General features: G+C 47.2%; 1 protein-coding gene across 2 annotated transcripts in view; it reads left to right on the forward strand.

Annotated features, from left to right (window-relative positions):
- Positions 1–3,243: 3,243 nt before the first annotated feature.
- LOC137519226 (E3 ubiquitin/ISG15 ligase TRIM25-like) overlaps positions 3,244–11,510 on the forward strand; it is a 39,832-nt gene continuing 31,565 nt past the window's right edge. The window contains exon 1 of one of the 2 annotated variants that reach the window (XM_068238092.1): positions 3,244–3,313. The gene's annotated coding sequence lies outside the window, so the exon portion shown is untranslated. The remainder of the gene's footprint in view (positions 3,314–11,510) is intronic. The other variant, XR_011020986.1, reaches the window with a different exon arrangement.

The raw sequence follows: 11,510 nt of genomic DNA on the forward strand, positions 1-11,510 counted from the left end.
CTGTAGCTATGATGAGCAGTAGGAGAGGCAGGGATGGGGCAGCAGCAGGACACAGGGATACAGTATATATTACACAGCTGTAGCTATGATGAGCAGTAGTAGAGGCAGGGATGGTGCAGCAGCAGGAGGACACAGGGATACAGTATATATTACACAGCTGTAGCCATTATGAGCAGTAGGAGAGGCAGGGATGGGGCAGCAGCAGGGGGACACAGGGATACAGTATATATTACACAGCTGTAGCTATGATGAGCAGTAGGAGAGGCAGGAATGGGGCAGCAGCAGGAGGACACAGGGATACAGTATATATTACACAGAGGTAGCCATGAGCAGTAGGAGAGGCAGGGATGGGGCAGCAGCAGGAGGACACAGGGATACAGTATATATTACACAGCTGTAGCCATGAGCAGTAGGAGAGGCAGGGATGGGGCAGCAGCAGGAGGACACAGGGATACAGTATATATTACACAGCTGTAACTATGAGCAGTAGTAGAGGCAAGGATGGGGCAGCAGCAGGAGGACACAGGGATACAGTATATATTACACAGCTGTAGCTATGAGCCGTAGTAGAGGCAAGGATGGGGCAGCAGCAGGAGGACACAGGGATACAGTATATATTACACAGCTGTAGCCATGAGCAGTAGTAGAAGCAGGGATGGGGCAGCAGCAGGAGGACACAGGGATACAGTATATATTACACAGCTGTAGCCATGAGCAGTAGGAGAGGCAGGGATGGGGCAGCAGCAGGAGGACACAGGGATACAGTATATATTACACAGCTGTAGCCATGATGAGCAGTAGGAGAGGCAGGGATGGGGCAGCAGCAGAAGGACACAGGGATACAGTATATATTACACAGCTGTAGCCATGAGCAGTAGAAGAGGCAGGGATGGGGCAGCAGCAGGAGGACACAGGGATACAGTGTATATTACACAGCTGTAGCTATGAGCAGTAGGAGAGGCAGGGATGGGGCAGCAGCAGGAGGACACAGGGATACAGTATATATTACACAGCTGTAGCCATGAGCAGTAGTAGAGGCAGGGATGGGGCGGCAGCAGGAGGACACAGGGATACAGTATATATTACAGAGCTGTAGCCATGAGCAGTAATAGAGGCAGGGATGGGGCAGCAGCAGGAGGACACAGGGATACAGTGTATATTACACAGCTGTAGCTATGAGCAGTAGGAGAGGCAGGGATGGGGCAGCAGCAGGAGGACACAGGGATACAGTATATATTACACAGCTGTAGCCATGAGCAGTAGTAGAGGTAGGGATGGGGCAGCAGCAGGAGGACACAGGGATACAGTATATATTACACAGCTGTAGCCATGAGCAGTAGAAGAGGCAGGGATGGGGCAGCAGCAGGAGGACACAGGGATACAGTATATATTACACAGCTGTAGCTATGGGCAGGGCAGTAGTAGAGGGGGGGATGGGGCAGCAGCAGGAGGACACAGGGATACAGTATATATTACACAGCTGTAGCCATGAGCAGTAGTAGAGGCAGGGATGGGGCAGCAGCAGGAGGACACAGGGATACAGTATATATTACACAGCTGTAGCCATGAGCAGTAGTAGAGGTAGGGATGGGGCAGCAGCAGGAGGACACAGGGATACAGTATATATTACACAGCTGTAGCCATGAGCAGTAGAAGAGGCAGGGATGGGGCAGCAGCAGGAGGACACAGGGATACAGTATATATTACACAGCTGTAGCCATGAGCAGTAGTAGAGGTAGGGATGGGGCAGCAGCAGGAGGACACAGGGATACAGTATATATTACACAGCTGTAGCCATGAGCAGTAGAAGAGGCAGGGATGGGGCAGCAGCAGGAGGACACAGGGATACAGTATATATTACACAGCTGTAGCCATGAGCAGTAGAAGAGGCAGGGATGGGGCAGCAGCAGGAGGACACAGGGATACAGTATATATTACACAGCTGTAGCTATGGGCAGGGCAGTAGTAGAGGGGGGGATGGGGCAGCAGCAGGAGGACACAGGGATACAGTATATATTACACAGCTGTAGCTATGGGCAGGGCAGTAGTAGAGGGGGGGATGGGGCAGCAGCAGGAGGACACAGGGATTTGTCTCCACACCAGGAGCTGTTCCCATCACAGAGGAGATCCATCCAGCAGTAATGCAGACATCACTAGCAGATCATCCTCTCATTCTGCCACAGGATCCTCCTCCTGGGTAGATCGGCCATCGGCAAGCGCTGTCTGGCATGACGTCACAGGGGTCATTTGCATGCCGCGCAGCTGCCACTAGAGAACAAGCTGCCCGCTCTGCTCTAATCAGCAGCGGCGGCCATGTTCCCGTAGCCCAGCACTGCCTTCCTAGCTATAGAGAGGAAGTCACACCCCTCCGCACTGAGGACACGCCCATCACCCAGTCATGTGACCAGGCCCCTCCTCCCGCGGGATATATGAATAGGAGGCTAGGCTGTAGAGATGGGAAGTTCGGATCTTTTCAATGATCCGGATGATTCGAATCGGATCATTGAAGAGATCCGGATCTTTGATTCGAATCTCGGATCATTTTACTACTGGAAGCATTCGGGGTGAAATGAACAGCAGGACAGGTCTGTGGACAGGAGAAGGGGAGGGAATGGACACACAGAGAAGGGGAGAAGATGGACAGAGGGCAGGGAGTGGACAGAGAAGGGAGGAGGGACGAGCAGAGAGCAGAAATGTTTGCACGTAATACCCACATGCTGAAGTCATATGCTTTACATATATTTCACCTATATGCTCATCTGTACACTTTGAAAGAAAAGGTCGCACAGTGAAAGAAAGCATTCCCCAAAGATAAGTGCAGCTGTTTAGTGCCGAGTGCAGGAGGATTATATTGCCTTTCAATCACACTGTCTGCAAAGTTACTGAGCTGTGCTGAGCCAAAAGCTTCCCATGTGTTCACTGTGCAGCACTACGGAACAGCCAGCCTATAATGAGCAGCACATTTCAGCCAGTATGTGTGCTCTACACATATCTGGCAGTGGCACCCATGTCCCCTCTACCTGTCTCCCTGCAAGGCTGGCTCCCCTGAGTCCCCTCTAACAGAGCGATCCATCTCAGCTCTGCTTCCAAGACCCCGCTGCCCGCTGAGAGGGGGCGTGTCGCTCCTGGCCCCGCCCCTTTTGCGATCCGAATCACTCATTTTGATGATTCGGATGATCGACTCATAAAATAGATTCGGATCAAAGATCCGAATCGTTCATGATCCGGACAACACTACTAGGCTGTACTAACTCGTGTGCTGGAGGAGGAGCTTGTTGTGTGCAACGGTCGGAAGACAGAGGCATTATACTGAGTAAGTACCGGAGGGGTGTCGGGGTCTCCTCCCTCTGCACACTGCTTGGTCATCGCTACCTTATGTAGAAGCGTCACAGCCCCTGATATAATCATATATTTATCATTGTCTCCTTTACTCCCCCCATGCACAGCACTGGGGCATTCTTCTCAGCCCAGAACACGCAGCAGGGTATATGCAGCAGGGCACAGGGCCCAGCACATGCAACAGGGCCCAGCACATGCAGCAGGGCAACAGGGCCCAGCACATGCAGCAGGGCAACAGGGCCCAGCACATGCAACAGGGCCCAGCACATGCAGCAGGGCAACAGGGCCCAGCACATGCAGCAGGGCAACAGGGCCCAGCACATGCAACAGGGCCCAGCACATGCAGCAGGGCAACAGGGCCCAGCACATGCAGCAGGGCAACAGGGCGCAGCAGGGCAACAGGGCCCAGCATATGCAGCAGGGCACAGCACATGCAGCAGGGCCCAGCACATGTGGCAGGGTATATGCAGCAGGGTATAGGGCCCAGCACATGCAGCAGGGTATAGGGCCCAGTATATGAGAAGCAGTAGCTGTGATTCTTTCACTTGCTTCCTCTGCTCTGCTTATTCTCTGTATATAAGCTGGGGTGGGAAGTAGAGGATGGAGGGCCCACAAAACATTACCTGGGAAGCTATATTGTGGGGTGGGGGGCCTCTAGACACCAGGGAACTGTATAGTGGAGGGAAACCACTAGACCCTCTATAGGGGAGGAGGAGACCACTAGATACCAGAGACCCTGTATAGGGGAGGGAGCCACTAGACACCAGGGAAATGTTTAGGGGAGGGAGCGGGGCCACTAGACACCAGGGAACTGCGGTGCGCCACATGCAAGTTTGGGCATGAGTAAATGTGTGGTAGGGGTGGGTCTTGGTATCATTTTTTTTTTTTTTTTTTTTTTTTGTTCCAAAAGGTAGGAGGTATGCTGGGGGCTCTGCTAAATTGAGACAGGTAACTTATGGTGTGAACACACTTGAAAGATATCAGACCAATTTTACACCCTTCCATGTAGTATGAGAGCCACACCTACAGTCTATTCTATGGAGCTGCACTCCCCATCAGATAGAAATCTTACCCCCTTCCATGTAGTATGAGAGCCACACCTACACAGCCTATTCTATTGAGCTGAACACCCATCAGATAAAAATCTTTGCAGGATGCTGCACACAAAGATGCCCGTACACATTCAAAAGATCAGTATCTGCAAAAGATCTGTTCCTGCTAAAGATCCATTCCTGCAAATTGCATTCATAGTATGAGATCTGCAGATCCTCATACACACCTTGTTTAACTGACATTCATCTGCAGATCTGAAAATCCATCCTGGTGGATCTGATCTGCAGATGAATGTCTGTTAAACAAGGTGTGTATGATGATCTGCAGATATCATAGACTATGAATGCAATTTGTAGGAATGGATCTTTTGCAAATACTGATCTTTTGTGTCTGAACAGCATCTCTGTGTGTGCAGCATCTTGCAAAGATTTTTATCTGATGGGGAGTTCAGCTCCATAGAATAGACTGTGTAGGTATGGCTCTCATACTACATGGAAGGGGGTAAGATCTCTGTCTGATGGGGAGTGCAGCTCCATAGAATAGACTGTGTAGGTATGGCTCTCATACTACATGGAAGGAGGTAAAATTTGGTCTGATATCTTTCATTTATCTTTCAAGTGTGTATGTAGCATTAGAGTTGTCTGGGGGGGGGGGGGGGAGGACTGACACAGCATGGGGGATACTTCAGAACCACAAAACCACCAATACTTACAATATTTTGGGGGTTTGTGACCCCCTGCCCCCAAGCTAAAGTGTCCCATTCCAACTGGTTCTTCCCAGGTTATTAGAGGTTATTATTGATTCTTACAGTGCCATGATCTTCTGTACTATATTATTGCACCATCAATGACATTGTACAGAAGATCATGGCACTGTAAGAATCCTATACAATAAAACCTAACTGTCCCTGCGTCATCCACTTTCCCTGTCTGTCCGAAGGCTTGTTTTTGTTTTTTTTTTCTTCTCTGTACTGCACATGTGCGCAGTACAGACAGCCAGGGGGTCGGGCCAGGGAGCATGGCGGCCGTGTGCGTGCCCCTAGCGGGTGCATGTTGCAGGCTCGCGCTCTGAGTTGCAGTGGTAGTTTAACTACCTAGAGCCTGTTTTTAAACGGGCTTAGGTAGCCTAGTCAATAATAATCTGGGAGGAACCAGTTGGAATAGGACACTTTAGCTTGGGGACAGGGGGTCACAATATAATGGTGGGCATACACTGTTCGTTTTTTCCGCTCAATTCTCTTTATCTTTCGCTCATTTTTCTTTTTCCATTCACTTCTATCAAAAATCGAGCGGCAAACGATTGAACGGGAGATCGGACATGTCGGAAATTATCTAATCGCCTAAAAAACGAACGGTGTGTTTCCAGCATTACAAGGTACATCCTTTGTCTGATGCTGGGAATACACTGTTCGTTTTTGAGGTAGATGGTTAAAGAGATAATTTCCGACATGTCCGATCTCCCGTTCAATCGTTTAGCCGCTCGATTTTTTTGATAGAAGTTAATGGAAAAATATAATAAAAATGAGCGGAGGATAAGAGAATAGAGCGGCAAAATCGATCGAGCGGAAAAAACGAACCATGTATTCCCACCATGAGGCTTGCAATGTAATCTGATGGGAAGGACACACATGGTGGGATGGAGGCATAGCTGGGATAAAGCATGCTAGCAGATTTATGCCCGTTGTTCATTGCACAGGTTGTGGGATAGGCTGCAGTGGGGGAGGTTAGTGCTGATATGGGAAAGTGTGAGAATGGTAATAGAAGTAAAGTATATGAAGTAATGTTATATGATCAGTAGTGATGGCTGAACACCTGTTCATGAATTTTACCATAATCGTTTGCTGCGAACCCCACTGACTTTAAAGGCAGGTGAGTTTCTAAAACCTTCAGGGCATCTCTGCAGCCATCATTTATTTATTTTAAATATACAGTGGTTTGAAAAAGTATTCGGCCCCCTTAACGTTTCCACATTTTTATCACATTACTGCCACAAACGTGAATCGATGTTATTGGAATTCCACATGAAAGACCAATACAAAGTGGTGTACACGTGACAAGTGGAACGAAAATCATACATTATTCCAAACATTTTTTACAAATAACTGCAAAGTGGGGTGTGTGTAATTATTCAGCCCCCTGAGTCAATACTTTGTAGAACCACCTTTTGCTGCAATTACAGCTGCCAGTCTTTTAGGGTATGTCTCTACCAGCTTTGCACATCTAGAGACTGAAATCCTTGCCCATTCTTCTTTGCAAAACCACTCCAGCTCAGTCAGATTAGATGGGCAGCGTTTGTGAACAGCAGTTTTCAGATCTTGCCACCGATTCTTGATTGAATTTAGATCTGGACTTTGACTGGGCCATTCTAACACATGGATATGTTTTGTTTTAAACCATTTTATTGTTGCCCTGGCTTTATGTTTAGGGTCATTGTCCTGCTGGAAGGTGAACCTCTGCCCCAGTCTCAAGTCTTTTGCAGTCTCCAAGAGGTTTTCTTCCAAGATTGCCCAGTATTTGGCTGACCAGCTTCCCTGTCCCTGCTGAAGAGAAGCACCCCCAGAGCATGATGCTGCCACCACCATATTTGACAGTGGGGATTGTGTGTTCAGAGTGATGTGCAGTGTTGGATTTCCGCCACACATAGCATTTTGGCCAAAAAGTTCTATTTTGGTCTCATCTGACCAGAGCACATTCTTCCACATGTTTGCTGTGACCCCCACATGGCTTGTGGCATGCTGCAAACTGGATTTCTTATGCTCTGTTAACAATGGCTTTCTTCTTGCCACTCTTCCATAAAGGCCAACTTTGTGCAATGCACGACTAATAGTTGTCCTATGGACAGATTCCCCCACCTGAGCTGTAGATCTTTGTAGCCCGTCCAGAGTCACCATGGGCCTCTTGACTGCATTTCTGATCAGCTCTCTCCTTGTTCGGCCTGTGAGTTTAGGTGGACAGCCTTGTCTTGGTAGGTTTAAAGTTGTGCCATACTCCTTCCATTTCTCAATGATCGCTTGAACAATGCTCCGTGGGATGTTCAAGGCTTTGGAAATCTTTTTGTAGCCTAAGCCTGATTTACATTTCTCAATAACTTGATCCCTGACCTGTCCTAGTGTGTTCTTTGGACTTCATGGTGTTGTTGCTCCCAATATTCACTTCAGACAACCTCTGAGGCCGTCACAGAACAGCTGTGATTGTACTGCCGTTAGATTACACACAGGTGCACTCTATTTAGCCATTAGCACTCATCAGGCAATGTCTATGGGCAACTGACTGCACTCAGACCAAAGAGGGCTGAATAATTACGCACACCCCACTCTGCAGTTATTTATTTGTAAAAAATGTTTGGAATCCTGTATGATTTTCGTTCCACTTCTCACGTGTACACCACTTTGTATTGGTCTCTTACGTGGAATTCCAATACAATTGATTCATGTTTGTGGCAGTAATATGACAAAATGTGGAAAACTTCAAGGGGGCCGAATACTTTTGCAAACCACTGTAAATGCCTAAGTGGAATACAGGAAGAGACACCAAGAGCCCAATATAGTGCAGTATGTACTGGTAATATGAGTGTGACAAAGCAAGGATTAAGAAGTCAATCTGTGGATGGGAAATAAGGGGCAACACCCCTGCACCAAGGGTGGACTTAGATCATTTACAGGCAAACAGAGGCGCCAAAGGATAAAAGTTGATAAAGTTTAAAAATTGGGGAGGCCGAGGTGGATTTCCCTCCTCCAGATAGACGCAACAAACTGAGTTCAACCAAATATTTATTTACATACTCCAGAAAGGTGCAACGCGTTTCGCATGCATATTCCGCTTCCTCAGGCTATGAACGGAGCATATAACTGTGGGACAGAGGTTCGCTCAGTAAACCTGTATGGTACGAACGTCCAATTGCATAAAGTTGCATCAAGTAGTATAGTCCATTTTTTGAGCAGCTTACCACGCTCATACAAGGACAGTGATAACAGTGTTGGTACTGATGGTGATGAATATGGGCTCATCAGTATAGATACCTAGTGCAATGTTAGGTTACTATAGGGAAAAGAAACATAAAACTAAACGTAAGAATTGGCAATAGAAATTACATATATGCTGCATATGTGGACAAAGTATGTTTAACACCGTAGGAAGCTATAGGGGGGGGGGGGGGGGGGTATAGTAAACAAGAAGGGGGAATAACATAAGTGCTATGCAGCCGTAGATTAAATGAACAGCAAATAATTAAATACAATCAAGGTGGTATGGTAATAAAAGGAAGCTTATCTCATGCAGGTTTAGTACAAAGCAACGTGCCTCTGAAGGAATCCCCCACAGAGGATGTTTTTATATGTAAATAGGAATCAAGTAACCAAATTGGTTAAAAAAGAGGATTGGGGGGGGGGGGGGGGGGATGGAATAGATATTGAGTAGAGCACAAATCTACAAGCATAAATAAATATAAATAAACAATTCTGTATGTTCAACAATCCGGTGGTGTACCTGGACCACAGGTTCTATGGCGCCTCTGCTCGCCTGTACAGGATTGTGACCCAAGTTGCACCTCCGGTTCTTTTTAAAGTGATGCCGAGTTAAACTTCAGGTCAAAAAGCAAATGCCTAATAAGGGGATCCTGTAGAGACTTCCCATGTCCGCCTCACCACCCCCCCCCCCCAGCCACTCACTGGGACCCCCTGGAGGATCCGGGCCATACTCCTCATCGTACATAAGCGTGGTAGTTCCATAGCACAGTATGGCCGCTCTGGTGCAGGATGAGGAGTATGGCCCCGGTCTTCAATCCAACAAGGTCTTGTCTGATTTCTTTGGGGGATCTGTGAGCAGCAATGGTTAAAGAGGAGCTGTTAGGTATAAGGTCTCAGAGAAAATAAACACATCTATCAGTAGCTAAATATTGGCTGTACTTACATTACATATGCATTTCACTGTCCATGTTTGTACTTCACATAATTTTTATATAGTATTTGCAGAGAATGATGCTCCTGACAGCTCATGGCAGGTTCCATGTTTGTCTGTCTCCTATGAAGCCAAATGAGTCGTCATGTCCTCCCTGCTTCCTGATGATTCCACTCACAGAAAAGCTCCTACTGAATAACAGTACTGTGCAGTGAATATTGATTAGCCATGTGGCTAGGAACAATAGCGGACTCCTGCAGTGTACTCTGCCTGGAGATTTATCAGTGCTGTTAGCTGGACTGAGTTACATGCTGTTGTAACTTGAGCCTACTTCTCACTAGCAGCCGAGGGGAGGGCCCCAGAATGCTTTGCTGTATGGTATGCGTCCTCTCGTCCTTTTTATGGGCTTGGGAATACAGAGCCTTGCTGTCAGCACACATCACAGTAAGAGAATTTTAACTTCAGTATTGCCTTTTTGAATTCCTTCTAAACTGTTTAACACATGAGAATAGAGGTTTAAATTAGCTTTTGCAGCCTGACAGTTACTCTTTAAGGGCTCTGCCTCTGACACAGGAGACCTGGCTTCAAATCTCGGCTCTGCTTGTTTAGTAAGCCAGTACCTATTCAGTAAGGAGTGCTTTGGCGAGACTCCCTAACACTGCCTACCGCGTGCGCTCTAGTGGCTGCCTCACAAGCGCTTTTCGTCTGACAGGAGAAAAGTGCTTTACAAAAAAGGAATTATTATTTATTCTATTTTATCATCTATCTTTTTTTTTCCCCACTTGTGATGTCCGTATAAACACCTGAGAAAGTACATGCACCATTTCCTTGCAAACAAGTGTGAACCAGCCCTAAATCAGAGCTATACACCAGCAGAGCTCCCAGTTGTCCTTTTTTCAGAGTGACAGTCCCTCTTTGACAACAAAATCTCTGTTTATTTTTTTTTTTATTTGTATGAAAATGTGTTAAATGACCAGGAGTATGGCCGGGGGGTGTTTGGAAGGTGTCCCTTTTTTCTTATCTAAAAATAAAGATGGCCGTTCTTCACCAGAAAGCATACCATTTATGCAATTCTGGCATATAAATTTAGCTGAAAATCTTAGAAAAAGCAACTGCTGCTGCTATTCGATAACAAAGCTGGATGCTGAGCTGAGTATCAGGGATGTGTATGAGGAATAATTCCCCCAGGTCCGGGGGGGGGGGGGGGTAACCATAGTAAGGTGGTCTGAAGGTGGAGTGGCGGCCCGGCCTGATGTGTTGTGGTTCTCCACTGACTCTTCAGGAGCCACAATCCACTGGCATCTGGCTGTTTACACCAGGAAAACTGTTGAATGGCTGTGTTAGAGAGTCTGAAGCCAAAATAATTACATGTTTTTATTGCCCACTTATGTTAAGCAATAAGACCATAGCTGATTGGTGGCAACAGCGTAGCAGAATGAGGTTTTATCCCCTGAAATCCCCGGGGCAAAATTCACCCCTCGCTTCCTGGAGGAGGCAGAGTTTGTGCTGTAGCTCTGTTCAGTCAATCTCCGCCGATAGCCGCCTCTCCCCGCCCCTCTCAGACTGAGAGGGGCGGGGAGAGGCTGAGATCAGTGGAGATTGACTGGACTGGAGGAGCCACCACTACAGCACAAAGCTCTGCCTCCCCCGGGCAGCAAAATCCACGACCTGAAGTCGTGGAATATTGCCTCGGGATTTTGTGGGGATAAAACCTCGTTCTGTTGCGGCGAATCAGCTGTGGTCTTATTGCTTAACATACAGTGACTTGCAAAAGTATTTCGCCCCCTTGAAGTTTTCCACATTTTGTCACATTACTGCCACAAACATGCATCAATTTTATTGGAATTTCACATGAAAGACCAATACGAAGTGCTGTACACGTAAGAAGTGGAATGAAAATCATACATGATTTTGTTACAAATCAATAACTGCAGAGTGGGGTGTGTGTAATTATTCGGCCCCCTTTGGTCTGAGTGCAGTCAGTTGCCCATAGACATTGCCTGATGGGTGCTAATGACTAGAGTGCACCTGTGTGTAATGTCAGTACAAATACAGCTGCTCTGTGAGGGCCTCAGAGGTTGTCTAAGAGAATCTTGGGAGCAACAACACCATGAAGTCCAAAGAACACACCAGAGAGGTCAGGGAAAAAGTTATTGAGAAATTTAAAGCAGGCTTAGGCTACAAAAAGATTTCCAAAGCCTTGAATATCCCATGGAGCACTGT

Source organism: Hyperolius riggenbachi, chromosome 5, assembly GCF_040937935.1.
Source record: "Hyperolius riggenbachi isolate aHypRig1 chromosome 5, aHypRig1.pri, whole genome shotgun sequence".
NCBI classification, from domain to species: Eukaryota; Metazoa; Chordata; class Amphibia; order Anura; family Hyperoliidae; genus Hyperolius; species Hyperolius riggenbachi.